Source organism: Myotis brandtii, unplaced genomic scaffold (genome assembly GCF_000412655.1).
Source record: "Myotis brandtii unplaced genomic scaffold, ASM41265v1 scaffold470, whole genome shotgun sequence".
NCBI lineage: Eukaryota > Metazoa > Chordata > Mammalia > Chiroptera > Vespertilionidae > Myotis > Myotis brandtii.
In genome coordinates, this window is record NW_005367953.1 from 3,117,196 (window position 1) to 3,135,119 (window position 17,924).

At 38.3% G+C, this 17,924-nt stretch overlaps 1 pseudogene; it reads left to right on the top strand.

The window, feature by feature from the left end:
• The first annotated feature begins 2,986 nt into the window (after positions 1 to 2,986).
• Positions 2,987 to 4,898, top strand: LOC102254805 (annotated as a pseudogene).
• The last annotated feature ends 13,026 nt before the right edge of the window (positions 4,899 to 17,924 follow it).

The following is a 17,924-nucleotide window of genomic DNA, read 5'->3' on the forward strand; positions in this document are numbered from 1 at the left end:
AACTTTTTATAGACCTTTGTGTTTGATAATGTTTTTATTTTACATAAAGAAAATATTTAATTGGATATAGAATTCTGGTACAATGTGCTTTTCTTTTAACAATTTGAAAATGTAACCCCATTATCTTCTTGACTATAGTTTTCCTTGAGAATTTCAATGTCAGTTTGATTCTGACTCCTTTATGAGTGGTTGGATTTTCCTCTCTGGAACCTTAAAGAACTTTTTATTTTTACTTAATGTTCTTAACTTTCACTGTAACACATCTTGGTATGGATTTGTCCTAAGGGGTGGGCAAACTTTTTGACTCGAGGGCCACAATGGGTTCTTAAACTGGACCGGAGGGCCGGAACAAAAGCATGGATGGAGTGTTTGTGTGAACTAATATAAATTCAAAGTAAACATCATTACATAAAAGGGTACAGTCTTTTTTTTTTAGTTTTATTCATTTCAAACGGGCCGAATCCCCCCGCGGGCCGTAGTTTGACCATGGCTGTAATGTATCCAGTTTGCCATTATTCATTCTTTCAATCCTAGGTCTTATATTTTTCTTTAATTCTATATGTTTTAAGTCATTTTTTTTCAAAAATGTTTTGCCCTCAATTTATTTTTTTCTTGTAAAATTTCTATATTAACTTATGTTGATATTTCTATTGGTATTCTCAATATTGTTATAACTTTTTTATTCTTCCCATCTCTTTATCTCTTCTTGATATTTTGGGGGCCTTTTTTTTCAGCCTGCTTGTGGTACATCCTGTTGGTGGCCTACCCAATAGCCATTTCAACTTTTATCTTGTTGACTTCACTTGTATGACATTGTGCCCAGACCTAGGGAATATTTCATTATTGATTTAAGGTAACCAAGAATGTACTATTGACAATGAGCAAGGAATAATCAGATGGCTTTAGCATTATGTTTAAACTTAGGATGCTCTGCCATTTCCTGGGACCAAAGAAAGCAAGAGAGAAAGAGCCCATATGACTGATGATACCCTTTTGCCAACACTGGCAAATAAAGTCTTGGAGTCCAAATGGGATTTTTTTTAAAAATTAAGAAATGTGATATTTTTGCATCTCTGTGTCACTGAGCATTTCATCCCCACTATTAATATGTTTGAGTGCATTATTTTATTTAGCTAATTTTGGTTAATAAGATATGAGGGAAAGTATGTAGAGGACTAGAAGAGATATTTTTCTTTACTTCTACTCATAATAATACTAAAATTTACTGCTAATATTACTGATCATTGGTTTTATAAAGGAATGTGAAGAAAAAACTCTTTTGAGCCTAGGGCTGAGCTGTTTCCCTGGCTCCTCTTCTGCTCTGGTTCTAGTTTACTTGGCAGGAACAATAACTGCCTTCTCTCCTCATCAGCTGCATGCACTACATGTAACCAGCTGATGTCTAGATTTGACCAAGGAGAACATCTGAGATCTAAATACTGCCTTTAACTTGATGCCAAGTTTCACCCTTGTCAAGTGATTCCTGTTGAGAATACCAACCCTACTGAATTGGATTACTTGAATTATTAATCAATATTTTTGAATATTGGCCCGGCTGATATCTTGATCTTGGATATTTTTTGCCTTAACATCCCCTCTTTGCCCTCCTGTTCTTGTCATTCTGGGTGTTGCAAGGTTGAGACTGAATGCTACTGGGAACACAGTTATGAACTAGAAATAGTGCTTGTCCTCTAGGTTATAGTAATCTGGGATAGAGAGACAAGTTGACAGATGATTATTATATAATCTCAAATATACTATAGTAGTGATATTAAAATGCTATAGAAGTGAAGAGAGTAAGAAGTTTCTTTGTCTGGAGAAGTTAGAAATTAATTAAGAGGAATGTTGACATTTGAACTGAGCCTTGAAAATCCAGCGTTTTCATTCAAATTGAGGGCAAAATTGAGAGAAAATGTGATATACAAACATGGAAATGGGATTGAGAAAGAGTATGGTGTATTTGAAGGACTTAAATATCAATTCTTCTGTACCATTTTGGAGCACTTGTGTTACAGATGTAACAGGGTGAGATATTGAGAATTTAAAAGTGCAGGATGCACCAAATCAACCATGTTATTTATTTTCTGCTGCCCATAGAAGAATAGGCTTTATCATTTGGGAAAGAGAAGACTGGTACTCATTTATTTGAATTTTTTGCCTTAGAATAAGTGTGTGTTTTTTTCTATTTGAGGGTCTAGAGCACCTGAGTCCATGAATCATTCAGAACTTCTATATATCATTACATCCCACTGTCATAGGAAATACCAAGAGAGGAATATTGGATTTTTTTTTTACACAGTAGGAGGAGAGATCAGCTAGTGCCAATGATAATATAATTCTAAACAGAGAAGAGAAGGGAAGGGCAAGCAAATAATGTTGCAGGTGTTTTGAGAGTAGAGAATGAAAACTCATGTGGATATAGCATTTTAAAGTAAGATATTATGGAGTGGTAGAAAGTGGCCATTCAGTGCTTGGTTTCCTGGAAGCCTTGACAAAGATCAGAGGAGGGGGCCCTGGCTGGTATGACTCAGTGGAGACAGCATCAGCCTGAGTACTGAAAAGTCACAGGTTCGATTCCCAGTCAAGGGCATGTACCTGGGTTGCAGCTTCCATCTCTGCCCCCAGTCAGGATTTGTAGGAGAGGCAAGCCATTGATGTGTCTCTCTCACATCAATGTTTTTTTTCCTCTCTCTCTCTCTCTCTCTCTCTCTCTCTCTTATTCCTTCATTTTCTCCCTACCACTCTCTCTAAAAATCAATGGAAAAAATATCCTCGAGCAGCCGGTGCTGGCTGCTTGCCCAAGCAACTTGGCCCCTATGTGAGTCCGCCCCTGCCTGGCCTGTGAGGATGCTGGGCCCCAGGCCTCGGCCCACCCTGTGGAGGGAAGTGCCCACCTGCAGGGAGGAGGTGCTCTCTTTTCTCCAGATACTGCCCTTCTACTGGAGAGGACCAAAGCGCTGTCATAAATCCTTAAATTCTTAAATCCATGTCCAAGTATTTGGTGACATTTGGGGATGTGGCTGTAGATTTCTCTCAAGAGGAGGGGGAATGGCTAAATCTTGTACAGGAAGAAAATTTGTACAGGGAGGTGATGTTGAAGAACTACAAGAACCTGGTATCACTGGCAGGAGTTCAATTTCTAAACCAGAGATGATCTCACTACTGGAGTAAGGAAAAGAGCCCTGGATGGTGAAGAAGGCTAGGACAGGAGGCACATGCTCTGACTGGGAATATGCATTTAAAAACAATGAATTTTCATCAAAGCAAGTTATTTATGAAGAATCATCCAAAGTACTGACAATAGGAAGAAGCCATCTTAGTTACAGCCTCAATTTCCCTAATTTGAGAGAATACTGTAAAAGTGGGGACTAGTTTAACAACCAGTTGCTAAGTAAGGAGGTACATCCTTGTCAACTGATCATCACTCTTGGGAATATGCATTTAAAAACAGTGAATTTTCATCAAAGTAAGTTATTTATGAAGAATCATCCAAAGTAGTGACAATAGGAAGAAGCCATCTTAGTTACAGCCTTGATTGCCCTAATTTGAGAAAAGACTGTAAAAGTGGGGACTAGGTTTAACAACTAATTGCCAAGTAAGGAGGTACATCCTTGTCAACTGATCATCACTCATAAGGAAATCCTTACTGAAGATCAAAGTAATAAATATACCAAATCTTGGCAAACTTTCCACCAGGATGCAATATTTGCTATAAAACAGAGTTTTCCCATCAAAGAAAGATATAAGCATGAGCCACAAAAGAGAAAATACCGAAAAAAAATCTGTTGAAATGAAGCCTAAGAAAGTCTATATAGAAAAGAAACTTTTGAAATGTAATGAGTGTGAGAAAGTTTTCAACCAGAGCTCATCCCTTACTCTTCACCAGAGGATTAATACTGGGGAGAAATCCTATGCCTGTGTTGAATGTGGGAAAACCTTCAACCAGAGTGCAAACCTAGCTCAACGTAAGAGAAGACACACTGGGGAGAAACCCTATGAACGTAAAGAATGTAGGAAAGCCTTCAGCCAGAATGCACACCTTGCTCAACACCAGAGAGTTCATACTGGAGAGAAACCTTATCAGTGTAACGAGTGTAAAAGAGCCTTCAGCCAGATTGCACACCTGACTCAACATCAGCGGGTTCATACTGGAGAGACCATTCAAATGTATTGAATGTGGAGAGGCCTTTAGCAATGGTTAATTTCTTGCTCAACATCAGAGAATTCATACAGGAGAGAAATCTTATGTATGTAACGTGTGTGGGAAAGCCTTTAGCCATTGTGGTTACCTAATCTTACATCCGAGGATTCATACCGGAGAGAGACCTTATGAATGTAAGGAATTTAGGAAAACCTTCAGCCAGAAGGCACATCTTGCTCAGCACCAGGGGTTCATACTGAAGAAAAACCATATGAGTGTAAAGTGTGTAACAAAGACTTCAGCCAGATTGCATATCTTGATCAGCATCAGAGGGTCCATACTGGAGAGGAACCTTATGAATGCATTGAATGTGGGAAGGCCTTTAGCAATAGTTCATCACTGGCACAACACCAGCTGAGTCATACTGGGGAGAAACCTTCTATGTATAAGTAATGCAGGAAAACATTTAGCCAGTATGCAGACCTTGCTCAGCACTAGCAAATTCATCCTGGAGAGAAACCTTACGAATGTAATGTGTGTGGGAAAGCCTTTAGCTATAGTGGCTCTCTTACCCTGCATCAAAGAATTCACACTGGAGAGAAACCCTACGAATGTAAGGACTGCAGGAGATCTTTCAGGCAGCATTCACACTTAGCTCATCACAAGAGAATTCACACTGTGGAGTCGTTCTTGAGTCTCTATTCTTCCTCACTCTCCATGTCCAGTCATTTGCCAGGAGATAGGTTTTGTCTCCTAATATGCCTGAATATCCTTTAATCTTTCCACTCCGCCATCTTTGTCCAGGGCACAATAATTTACTTGACATGTACTATGGAAATAGCTTCCTAATTGGTTTACTATGTTTACCACTTATTTGGTCAGTTGTCATATGGCAGACAAACCTGTATTAAAAACAGTTTGATCATTAAAAAAAAAATCCTTGGGTAAGGATTAACAGCAACAACAAAAAAGGTGAGAGGAGGGGGACTAAAGAGTGGGGACCAACTCTGATGGGCAGTGCTTGATCGGCATAGTGCAACAGAATGAACCATAACATTAAGAATGACCACTGTGCACTGAGGCCCAAGGTGATCTTCTATTTTTTGAGACCAAATTGCAAAGGAGAAGAAGCCAATATGGCTGGTAATGCCCTTCTTGCCAACAGTGGCAAACAATTATATTTGATTTTAGAAAATTAAGAATTATAATATTTTTGCATTGTGTGTGTCACTGAGTACTTTGTCCCTATTATCAACATACCTGAATGCTTTATTTAATTAAATTTTCTTTACAAAACTGTGGACACTTAGAAAAATCTGAATGGCCATTGTAACTTCAGCAGCTCACATTATGCTGCATACAGAGCAGGTTGTCAACAATATGAGCTGATTGAACAAATGAAATAAGTGTCAGGAATTCAGAGCAGTTAATATTACTAATCCACTGTAGCTCTTATCAGTGTAATTAGGTAAGTGCAACTTTCAGATCCACTTTTCATAGGACTGAAGAGCTTTGTGCTCTAGATTCACTATGATTTAGTTCCTCCTAAGTGACAAAATAAAGCACACTTAATTATAATGACAATTTTCTTTAGTTTCTCTGACACCAAGGTTTCTGTCAACATAGAGAAAAGGGCATAGCCTTATTGAGAATGTTATCATCATAAACAATAAACAGGAGAGGACTTTGTTTCTTTCCTAAAGCACCATCACCCTACATGTAAGGGATCTCAAGTGCCCACATTAATCTTTGTGTAAGTTTAAATGAGCCTATGATCTCTGAGTCATTATAAAAGTCCCCCCCTTTCTGATTTAAATATATTTTCAACTCCTAATATTACTTCTAAATATAACAGGGGTGTTCTAGCCAGTTTTCTTCAGTGGTTAGAGCGTCAGCCTATGGACCAAAGGATCATGGGATTTGATTCTCGGTCAAGGGCATGTACCACAGTTGCAGGTTCAATCTCTTCCCCAATGGGGCATGAACAGGAGACAAGTAATCAATGTGTCTCTCTCACATCGCTGTTTCTCTCCCTTTTCTCTCTCTTTCTCTTTCTCCCCCACCCCCTCTCTTCCACTCTTTCTAAAAATCAATGGAAAAATATCCTCACTCCTCAAGTGAGAATTAAAAAAATAAATATAACTGGGGCTTTTATTTAGTTCACATTTTGCATGTGTGTAGGTCATCAACATTTTATTACTGAGTGTCATAAAAGGCACACATCATTCATTAATCATGTAACTTATGTAATTTAAAATTATCAACCCTGGGTAGAAATTACTGAAAAAAACTAAATGATTTTCAATATTGGAAGTAGTATTTCTGGCAAGAGGAAATTGTACGTAGAATTGAAAACAATACAAGAAGACAACAACAAAAACTGGGCTGCCATTAGAGGTGTAGTGTTTAAGGTCTGTTGACCAGGATTTAAAAATTGATGGCACCTTTTGCTAACAGGTTGACTATGAACAAATCATCTATTTCTTCATTTTTGACATAGATGTGTTACTATGCTTGCCTTCCTGGGTTACTGTGAGGTTAAAATGAAATAATATATGTGAAAGCAGTTATTATTATTTGTTATTGCTATTTTAAAAATTTATCTGCCCATCTTTTCTCTATTACTAAAAATATGTTGATTTAACTAATTAATGTAAGTGTGTGGGGTGGAGGCTTGGGGTAGATAAAGGTATGGTCCATTTGGAAATATATCTTTCATATTATTTTCAGAGATTAGTAGGTGTAGCATAAAATAGCAACCGAGCAATTTTAAGGTGCCTAGCAAGAGTATTACATTTATGATTATGTACTGTCTGAAGGACCTACCACCAGGGCCAAACAAGTGAATTGCTTTCAATTAGGGATATCAACTCAGTGCTCAGTGTTTACATGTGATTATTTATGTATGAGTTGAGGGTTCCTAGTCTTCCAAAATGGATGTTAGAAATAAACAGCTTGATTTTTCATCAGATTTAGCCCTCTAAAACTCAACCCTAATAAAAATACTGTGCCTATTATATGGCAGCATTGTAGATGATTTCCTTAGTTAATTTTCTATTACTCATAATGTATGGATATTCCTAATGATTCTATTAGAGTTTAAATAACAGAATTCAGCGTGAATGTATTTTTACTGAGCAGAAGAAACATAATTTCTCTGAAGCTGCAGCTGCTGTAGTTGAAGATGAGGCTCTTACTATCCCTTAGGGAGATTACTGTCTCTGCCAGCTGACTTAGTTTTTATACAGCCAGCAATTTATTAGATTGCTTTGCTCTTAAGTGTGATAATAGGCCTTATGCTTAGCAAGGTTTAGAGACTTCCAGTGCATTAATATTTTATGGCAATGACAGGCAAGACACATTTTGTTTACCTAACAAGACATGCCAAGCCAGAGCTGATGTGTATTGGAGATTAGCACTTTCAATTTGGAGGAACCCTGCCAATGATATATTTAGGGCTTTGCAATGGCTCTTATAATTGTAATATCAGTTTCTTATTTGATACATTGATATTATTTGCAAAAAAAAAATGTTAGCTTTACAGCCTTAATAGGAGGTAAACTCACTCTTAGCTGACTAGTGTTAACCACATTAATGACCATGAATTTTCTAGTGACTTATTTTCTTCCAGTAAGGAATTTTATTTCACTTAGAAATCATTCAGCCATGAACCAAAGCTTTCATAGACGCACATAGATTCCAATTTTATTCAAAAGGTCCATTCAATTGATTTGAGTCATTTACTGGGGAACGGTGTGTCATGATGCTCTTGATTTTTGGAACTTTATTATCCATTGTTGCCTTGTTATTTTATAAGTGGTTTAAAATAATGTAATTCCAGGGCCTCCTACCAAATGGAAGTACAAATAACACATCGCTAGACTACATAAACCAATTGAATTACTACAGTACCATTTCAGTTTTGTTTTCTGCCTTTATAAATAGTCACATCCATTTCCTTATTGGACAAAAATCGTAAGTCTTGATGAATAGTAAATGTTGGAATATTGATTCTCTCTAGTTTCAAATTATCCTAGTATACCTAGCTCATATATATGTTTTTGAACATAACATTACATGTACAGCATTTCTTCAGTGTTCTTGAGGACTGTAAGTATTCCAATCAAACTCTTAGGTACTTATTATCTATATATATAAAAGGCTAATATGCTAAGTGTCCTACCGTCTGACTGGTTGCTATGATGCTCACTGACCACCAAGGGGCAGATGCTCAACGCAGGAGCTTCTGTGACACGCACTGGCCGGCATTGCGGACCTGGCACCCACAAACCAACACTCGGCTTCCCCCAAGTGGGACTCAGGCCCCGCCACCACCCAGAGTGACACCCCACCAAATCACAGCCGACGCTGCTGAGACCCCATGGCACAAAATGCAGCCCATAGCCCAGCCCAGCCCAGAAATGGTTGCTGTGGGCTTCGGGTAATGACGTCATGTAGCAATGCCTGGCTTCCTCTCCCTAGCGACTAGCCTCCTTGGAGTTTCTTCAGCCCAGGAACACGACTTGCTTTATAGGCAGGTGCAAACATTTCACACTTTACCAAATGTCTGTGAAGCATTTCCGGTGCCCCATCTCATTTGATCCTCACAGAAGTCCTGGAGTAGGTAGATAGGAGACTCGGTGGAATCCTATTTTCTTTTCATTAGCCAGAAAACAGAGATTTAGAAAGCTTAGAAACTTGACCCGACTGAAAAGAAGTAAGAAATGGTAGACCTTGAAAATGACTTCAGGTTTTCTCACTGCACAGAATATAGTCAAACACTGCTGCAGTTAAATATTTTACCCTTTGTTCTCCCTGTGTTATCTACAATAATAATGTGCTTTGTGTTGATATTTGCTGCTGTGTTGCTGACAATTACGAAAGAAAAGTTGGGGTGCTTCACTGGGCTGGAAAAAGTTTAGCTAAATTAGAAAGCAGGTCTAATTAAGCAAGTTTATTTCTATATCTATAAAAGGCTAAGTTGACTCGTGCATGCGCAATACATATAAAGCTCTCGCTGGCACCAATCGCATGCGTGTGTTTCGATTTGTCATTGTCGATGGTGAATTTGGTTGACACTTTTATTATAGAGAAAGGGCGAATAGTGATATTAAAATATTTCTCCTAATTAATTTCCTTTCAATGTGCACAAATTTGTGCACCGGGCCACTAGTTTGTAATATTGTGCTGCATTTCATACATTAATTAATAAACATTTAGTTTAAGGCCTAGCTGGTGTTTCTCAGTAGTTAGAACATTGGCCTTAGCACTGAAGGGTCTCGGGTTTGATTCTGGGTCAAGGGCGTATACCTGGGTTGCAGGTTCGATCCCAATCATGTGGTAGGCAACCAATCAATGTGCCTCTCTCACATAGATGTTTCTCTCTCTCCCTCTCCTTCTCCCTCTCCCTCTCCCTCTCTCCCTTCCACTTTCTTTAAAAAGCAATGGGAAAAATACCCTTGGGTGAAGGTAAAAAAAATAAGCACTTAATTTAGGTCCTATATATTATAACTATAATTTAGATATGCAATGGAATTTGACCTCCAAGAAGATAAACCTGATTTAGAAAGGGACTGGAAAGCTTCTATCCAATTGGTTAGATTCTAGTTTGGGGGAGAGAAAAGTAGGGCAGAACAGACACAGGTTTGGAGTGAGGGGATTGGGCAATTGAAAGGGAAAGAAGCCCAAATGTGTTGAGAAGTGAGTCAATACATTTGCAAAACCAGAAAACACCATGCACATGCAGATTTAGAATAGCTAATGCCCACAATGTTCCAGGCATAAACATAAACCGCTTCTAATACCGTTCTGTGCAAGCCTCAGAGGAACACAGCCAAGTCCCACGTCTTGGGGTTGGTGTCATCTTGCTGCAGCTGGCATCTCGCCTGTGCTTGACAGAGTCTGCTGATGTTTCTGAGAGGGAATGAAAAGGAAAACATTTGGTTTGAGTTTACAGATTACTTTCTTTTTCAAAGGGGGTGGGGTGATTGAGGTGGGTGGGAATGAATATTGTCACCTGGGCTAAACTCTTGAAAATTATAAATACACAAGAAAATGACATTAATCCTTTGTGCTAACATCATTGTTTTTGTTGTTGTTTTGGGGTGAGGACTTCATGTGAAACCACTGACAATTCCAAAGAATGCTTGGCCACTAGGGTGTTGAAGTTGTGACTCCTTTTTAGGGCCTTTCTCCTCTCCCTGCAATTGCCTAGAGTGTATTTATTTAAATGCTAGTTAATTAAATTTTAGTAAGGACCCATGCAATCAGATTCATCTCGGTCTCTTCATCTTCTGTTTCTAATTTGGCTCTTCAGGAGTGCTTTCTGATTGCACACCCCACAGAAGAAAAATCACGGGGCTGTGAGAGGAAGGGATAGAGATTGTGTGAAGCTTCATCGCCTGGGAAATAAAGCAGGCGTACATTTTCAAAGTGCTGGAAAAGAGTAGAGACACACAGGCATGCACTTTGTGCTTGAGCGTGAGAGTTTCACTGTGTTCTCCGTTTTACTCGTGTGTGCAAGTGCTATTTTTTCTTTGCCTCCCTCCCCTTCCCAGAGCAGTAAGGTTCTCCAACTTGGGAGGAGCTCAAAAGACAGCACTGTTGGGAAGGAGCTGGCCTGGCTTTCTTTGTGGAATTTAGGGGCCCAGTGACTTAGAGCAAATCACGTGGCTGGTGATTGGCTTTGTCTCTGTTTTCATAAGTGATTAAAAAGAAAACCACTTCAGTAATCCTCAGACCTCTGCTCTCTGCTGGGACCTCTCCCAGCCAACCCCCGGGAAGAGGAAAGCACACAAGCGCTGGGCCAAAAAGTTAGAAAAAGCAACAAAGACACTGGAACCACAAAGTTCAGTGTAACCAAAAGTTACAATTCCAGGGCATTCACTTTTTTTCCCGGTTGAGCCTCACACCCTCTTATGCTCCAATTTGTTTTTCGGATCACTCTCTCTCTCTCAGCTTCCAGGGGCTTCACAAAATCTTGGAAGCTGGCTCTATCTATGTTTGCTTTGAACACACAGACAGTTTGGCTCTGAGTTGCCACTAGAAAATGTCATAATAATGGTAACAATGAGATCATTCAAGTGACATAAGATTTTCAAGAGCAGGACTGCCTGCGGAGTTGTTGGAGACAGAAGGACCTGCTCTCCCCTGGGTGAGCGCTCTGAAATGCAGGAATTTCAGAAGAGTTCCCAGTGATTGAGTATCTTTAGTCCTCAAGCAAACAGGGAACAACATTTGTGTTAATTTAATGTTCGTTATATGGGCTTGCATTATTTTTAATTAGAATACCCACGCATGCATTTAAAAAATTTCTAAATCAGTTGCCTGGCCAGTGAGGAAAACGGTTTGTTCCAGGCCCGGAATTCTGTGCGCTTGGGTGGGAATCCTAACTCCACCACCTGTTGGCCCGAAGATCTTAGGTGAACCGCCGGCTTTCTGACCCCGCTTTCCTCACCTGTAAAAGGGAGATGATAATAAGGACACTGACCTCCCTGGGTTGCTTGGAGCAGCAACGGAAAGAATGTATGTCCAATGTGTTGCACAGTCCCTGCACCTGCAACATAGGGGGTACTTAACATAAAACGCCTCTAACCTTTAGGACAGGAACTTGCTTTAAGCTTTTCTGTTTTCCCATATTATCTAGCTTTTTAAAAAGACAAAACGGAATAAAAGGCAGTGGTTGTGGAAGAGGGTGACTTCTAGTCATTTTCTCTAACTCCTTTTTCACCTTGCCTGTGTATAATAAAATGAGTCTTTTTAAAAATGTTAGTAAAGTGGTATTGGGAGAATATTTCTTTTAGAATATTGTAGTGTGTTTTATTTTCTGCAAATCACTAAAGTGCCAGGCAGCTGTCCATCATGGAATCACAGTGGGCTTGGTGTATGAGAACAAGAATATTTTATTGTGTTTATGGTTGTATAAATGCAAGCAAAGAAGGAGTAAGGCTACATAGAGTAACATCTGTACTTAGAGTTGCATTCATTTAATAATATTTTATGACTTCTCACTTTTAAAATACATTGTATTGCTATTTTTGTTTCATCTAGAAATATCTTGATAAAAAGTAAATCCAGGAGTAATTACATGAATTCTGCACATAAGACTTGGTATTTTGTTTTATGCTGTTAGTTATTTAATACTACAAGTATTTGTACAATGGTCAAAACATTAGAAATAATTAGCCTAAATGTGTTTAAACCTCAACAGAAAACACTTGTGCTGTAAAAGATCTAAATATTTAATAAGATTTTTGAAAACCACAATTACAGCTCTTTATAGAAGAGAAGCTTTACCTCTGAGACCTGAAAAAGACTATTCTATAAAGAAAGAGACTTTTATATTTTTAATGTATAATTTAATAAGAATTGTACCTTCCAATCTTAAAAGTCTACAGCTTGAGAAGAAAAACAGAAAAGTCATGTCAGGAAAATATTTTAGAAGGGTAACACCTATTTATTTTTTAGGAAAATGTCCAAAGTATACAGAAGGCAGAAATCCTACTCAGACGGTTTTAGTTTATTGAATTTTCTGTGCCTTGAAAGTCATAGCACAATTCTCTGGAGACACCTATAAGGATGTATTACATCATAAAGTACACCAAGGATAGTAACCCATGTTATTAAACTGTCAACATACATTATACTACAATTTGTCCTCAGTCCAATGCAACTAAAAGCCACATTGTTGGCAGGAAGTTTAGAACATACGACTATTCTCTAATCATCCAAGGCCTAAGGTACTTTGGAGGGAAAATGCTGTAATAATCTCTCCACCACTCTGTAGCAGCATGTGTGAAGTTCATTGGTTTTGTACAGCAAATGTTCAGCTATTACAGGAAAGGATTCAGAAGGATTACTACTTAAAGGCTTTTACTAGTGATGCTGTAGATGTCTCATTTCACAGCATATTAATAGTGGTTTTGTACAATAGTAGCAGAGAGAAATAAATCTTAGAAACTAGAATTTAAATCATGTTTAAATTTCACACAAGTGTTTAACCAGAGCTCGGATATTGTAATATTGCTGATATCATCAGACCTCACAATTACAGAATCCTTTTAAATTCTGAAATTTAGGTAATCCACAGAAATGTGGACAGACTAAGCACTGGCTAATATTTCCTAAAATACTTGATTTATGAAATAGATAAGCTATTCATGAAGGGGGAATTTGCTGATGAAAATAAAATTTCTGGTTCACAGATGGTTGAGGGTTCACTCTTGCGTGCGACATCGTGAGTTATGTCATGACAAATTTCCGATGCTTACTTGCTGGGAGCATTTCAAAGATAAGGGAAAAGAGGACTTGAACTAGTGGTACTTAATTTTTATTAAAATTTCGCCATGGGAACATGCAGAAAGGATAGGGAAATAGCGGAATGCAGGACTTACTTTCTTTTTTTTAAAAAATATATTTTATCGATTTCAGAGAGGAAAGGAGAGGGAGAAAGAGATAGAAACATCAATGGTAAGAGAGAATCACCGATCAGCTGCCTCCTGCACGCCCCCTACTGGGGATCAAGCCTGCAACCCAGGCATGTGTCCTTGGCCGGAATCGAACCCGGGACCCTTCAGTCCGCAGGCCAACACTCTATCCATTGAGCCAAACCAGCTAGGGCAGGACTTACTTTCTTTAACCTAAGGAGTACCCACCTAAGAGGTGGTAGGTATACCACCGTGTACATGTGGTGTTGAATATATATGAAAATAGCAGCATTTTTTTTTTTAAAAAAGCAGAAGCCGTCTTTGTAATCGAATGCTGCCTAATAACATCAGGAAAATTTGTGGCATGTGAAATTCAATCCTGTTTTGTAAATAAGTTGTTTTCCATTACGTAATTACATTGAGTTGGCTTGAAAACTAGGGAAACCTATTAGAGTGAAGGCAGTGGCTTCCCATGGGATTTTCGACATCCACTGGGCCTTCTCCCTCCTTCAACCTGAGTGATTTTGTAAAACGAAAATCTGAAGTCAGTGTCCGCCCATTGATTTCAGTGTAAAGGTGGAAATACCTGAAGAAGCTTTTTTAAGTCTTTGTGTGACCAGCCTTCTAGCTGATAATATGACTTCATTTAATTTCACATCATTTATGTCTTGCTTTCTACACTCTAGTCATAGGTTTCTGCTTCCCACTTCCATTGTGTAGGTCACTCTGACATACATGTGGAAATCAACCTTCCATTCTCATGTGGAAATCAACCATCTAAAGAAGTTCTACCCTGACCCCCAGAGTATTATGTGTTCTCATAGTCCTGTGCATTTTCTCTTATAAGATTTCTATTGGTTTGATTTCTCCATTTATGGAAATATTTGTTGATTTGTCTCCTTACCTAGAATATCAGTGTCATGAAGGGAGCGGTATATTTTGGAGTTTTTGTTGTTTTTAAATATCGTCTCTTTAGGACCGAGCACTGTCTGGCTCATAGTTGACACTGGATAAATAGTTTTATATAAGTGAAATGGTAAGCAATTGCAATAAGTTTAAATTCACAGCTCAGTTTTGTTCCTAGGACAAAAACATGAAACACTGTTTATTATCTATAAATTTTAAGTTTTGATTCTGTCTCAGGACTTCTAGAAGAAAATATGTGCATCATTATCATTATTAGAATGAATAGGCATTGAAACTAAGGTGGTTATTAGAACTTCTCATTGGACCTTGTTGGATTCTTGTTTTTCAGTGTGTTAATAAAGATGCATATACTCTAGTCCAGTGGTCGGCAAACTGCGGCTCAGCAAACCGCGGCTCGTGAGCCACATGCGGCTCTTTGGCCCCCTGAGTGTGGCTCTTCCACAAAATACCGACTTCTGTGCATGGGCCATGAAGTTTCAATCGCACTGTACGTGCGCGCCCGCACGTGGTATTTTGTGGAAGAGCCACACTCAAGGGGCCAAAGAGCCGCATGTGGCTTGCGAGCTGCGGTTTGCCGACCATGGCGTCTAGTCTATCACAAATTTATTTTAATAACTATTTTAATATAAATGGATATATACACCAGGATGAGAGCCATTCCCTTTAGTTTTTCCAGCAGGAACTAGAAAGGTATTGTCCACTCCAACACGTGCTAGCATTTCTTTTGTAAAATTTGTGATAACTTGAGGTCCTGAAAAAACATGATAAGGGCAGAGATTGATCTGATGGTAGACGCTAACATTTTTTTATATTGGCAGCATCATGGGATATTGTTGTAAATGAATGCCCCTTCCTCAGAGGAGTACCTTTTCGATGCTATTTTACCATTATTTCCCAATTTCACCATCTATCACCATGACACTATTGGGGAAAGAGTCAGCCTACCACTGTGATCTTTGTTGCTAATTTAGTTATGTTCATCTTCAGAGATCTCTAACCTTTTAAAAAACACACACTAAAAAATCCCATGCTCCATCATTATTAAAGTATTATGGTTTAACTCCACATCTTTGTCAATGACTGTACCAATTTGGTCTCATGTGTCCACCATCAATATATCAGTCATATACCCAAATTACTTAGATTCGACATAACAATTAAGGTCATGGTGAAATGTTTTATGACAGAAAGGATGCATAATGACTGATAGCTTAGTATATATATCTAAGGAATATAGGATAACAAATATAGACAGTACACTGTCTAATCCTTGAGAACAAGGGGGAGAAGTAGTGATGGCAGCAGCTTGATCTTCAGATATTTGTCACCATCTTAGTAGAGAATCCAGAAAAACTTGTTTCTGTTGAAGCCATCCTCCACTCCATAGAGTTGAACTTTTTATTCGCATGTGTTAAAATGCAAACATCAGCAAAATAAATGTAGATGATTCTTTAGGGTTGTGGTAGAGTAACTTTCAGATATATCGGCACATTTATAGCATAATTTACCTAACATCTATTATTAAATCTATCCTAATTTCTTTAGATCTATAAAAACTAACATATATCCTTTTGTGTGTACTATGAATAATTTTACCCTTTTTCTGGAGTGTTCCATTGACAACAGAACTGTGATCTTTCCCAACTCTCCTATAATTTATTGGACATGGAGTTCCCACACTCCAATTTTCTGGTGATTCTTCTTTTTGTCTATCTCAAAACCTAGAAGAAGGAGCTTTCTGAAGTCAGGTGTATAAATACTTAGGACTTGAGTTTTCCTAATAAGTTGAGATGACCTGGAAACACAGTTCCTGTGGAAGAGACAGCTAGCTGTCTGCCAGAGACTCCTGTGCTCCTTCCATGGTGTAGAATTGCTGAGCCCCTGAATTACCCCTGGCAGAGAGATAACCTGAACAAGAAAAGTATTTGGAATTTATAGGAGTGAAAAATAAACTTGTGTTAAGCCACTGAGATTAGTGTTAAGCTACTGAGATTTCAGGGTTTATCTGTTATAGTAGCTATTGTAACTGCTCTCATATAATTCCTTACAATGAAAGTAATTGAGCTTAGCTGGAATACAGAAATTCATAGAACCAGAATAACTTCCTTTGCTGAAAGGTCATAACAGGACAGTCTCTGGCTAATGGTCTCTTTTACAAAGAAAACACTGCTACTCTTATTTTCCTCTTAAATAGATTTCTAAAAATATGTTTTCAGGATCAAATTTTTTTTATTGGCATACAGTTTTCATACTTTTTCTCTACAATATAAAACAGGGAAAGTTCATAAGTAAATGTGTATTTTGCTGATTCAGCCAGTACCTTTTAACATCCCACAATCATTCTTTGATTCTGTAATTAAAGATATGAGACAGAAGAATAAAAAAGATAATGAGACAATCATATCCTAAAATATTAAAAATGAGTAGCATTGCATGATTCACCAACAGTTGAGTCTGTAGCCCTTTAACACAATGATTCCCCCCCCCCCACCCCCAACCCAATCTGGTGACTATGAATGTCAGACAATTAACATAGGATTTTGGACTCATGGTGTAAAAGAAAATGGGGTGGGGGCTGGATGGAGGGGTGCAAAGGAGGGGAAAATGGGGACATCTGTAATAGTGTCAACAGTAAAAAAAGAAAATACATTACTCTAAATTTTAGCTTCTGCCACCGTTTTTCAATTCAAGTGTGTATGTGTGTGTATATTTATTAACACTTTTTTTCACACATTTTTCAGTGTAGGTTAGAAAAAATAGAGACAAAGTGGCTGTTCAGCAGGATATTTCAAACTTATGTGGGGACAAGACCTTATTGTGCAGTATTCTTCTAATGTCGCAGGAAGTAAAGCATCCATTGCCCCTGGCTTCCAAAAAATTCTGATACCACCCACCATTATGGAGCAAATCAGAAGTGCTCTTCCATAAGTTGTCCAATATGAGGAGACTGTTTTTTTTTTAAAAAAATTAAGTTCTAGATTCTGATATACCTTCTTTTATAAGTGATAAAGATGTTGTTGTTGCTGGAGGCATCATGGTATTTTGATCCAAACCTTACATGTAAGGAAAATTAAAGCCAGAGGGAGTAATTACACATTTTCAAAATATTAAAACAGAACATTTAGCAAACTAATATCAAAGCACCAACCACATATCTACCAAAATAGCTATTTGGCAGAGTAAGTGAAAATTACAGAGAAACAAATCAGGCAACATAACACCCCAGCCATAATTTGCACTTTTCCACCATGTGTTTTGGCACCGTGTGTTGGCCCAGTGATAAGCCCACAGCAGCACTGGGCTGGAACCAGTCCCAGCTCTGTCATGGATTAGTTATGGTACTTGGATAAGTCACTTACCCCTCTCTGTGCACTGTTCTCATCTATAAAATAGAATAATGCTTACTCCATCTACCTCTCATGAGGACACAA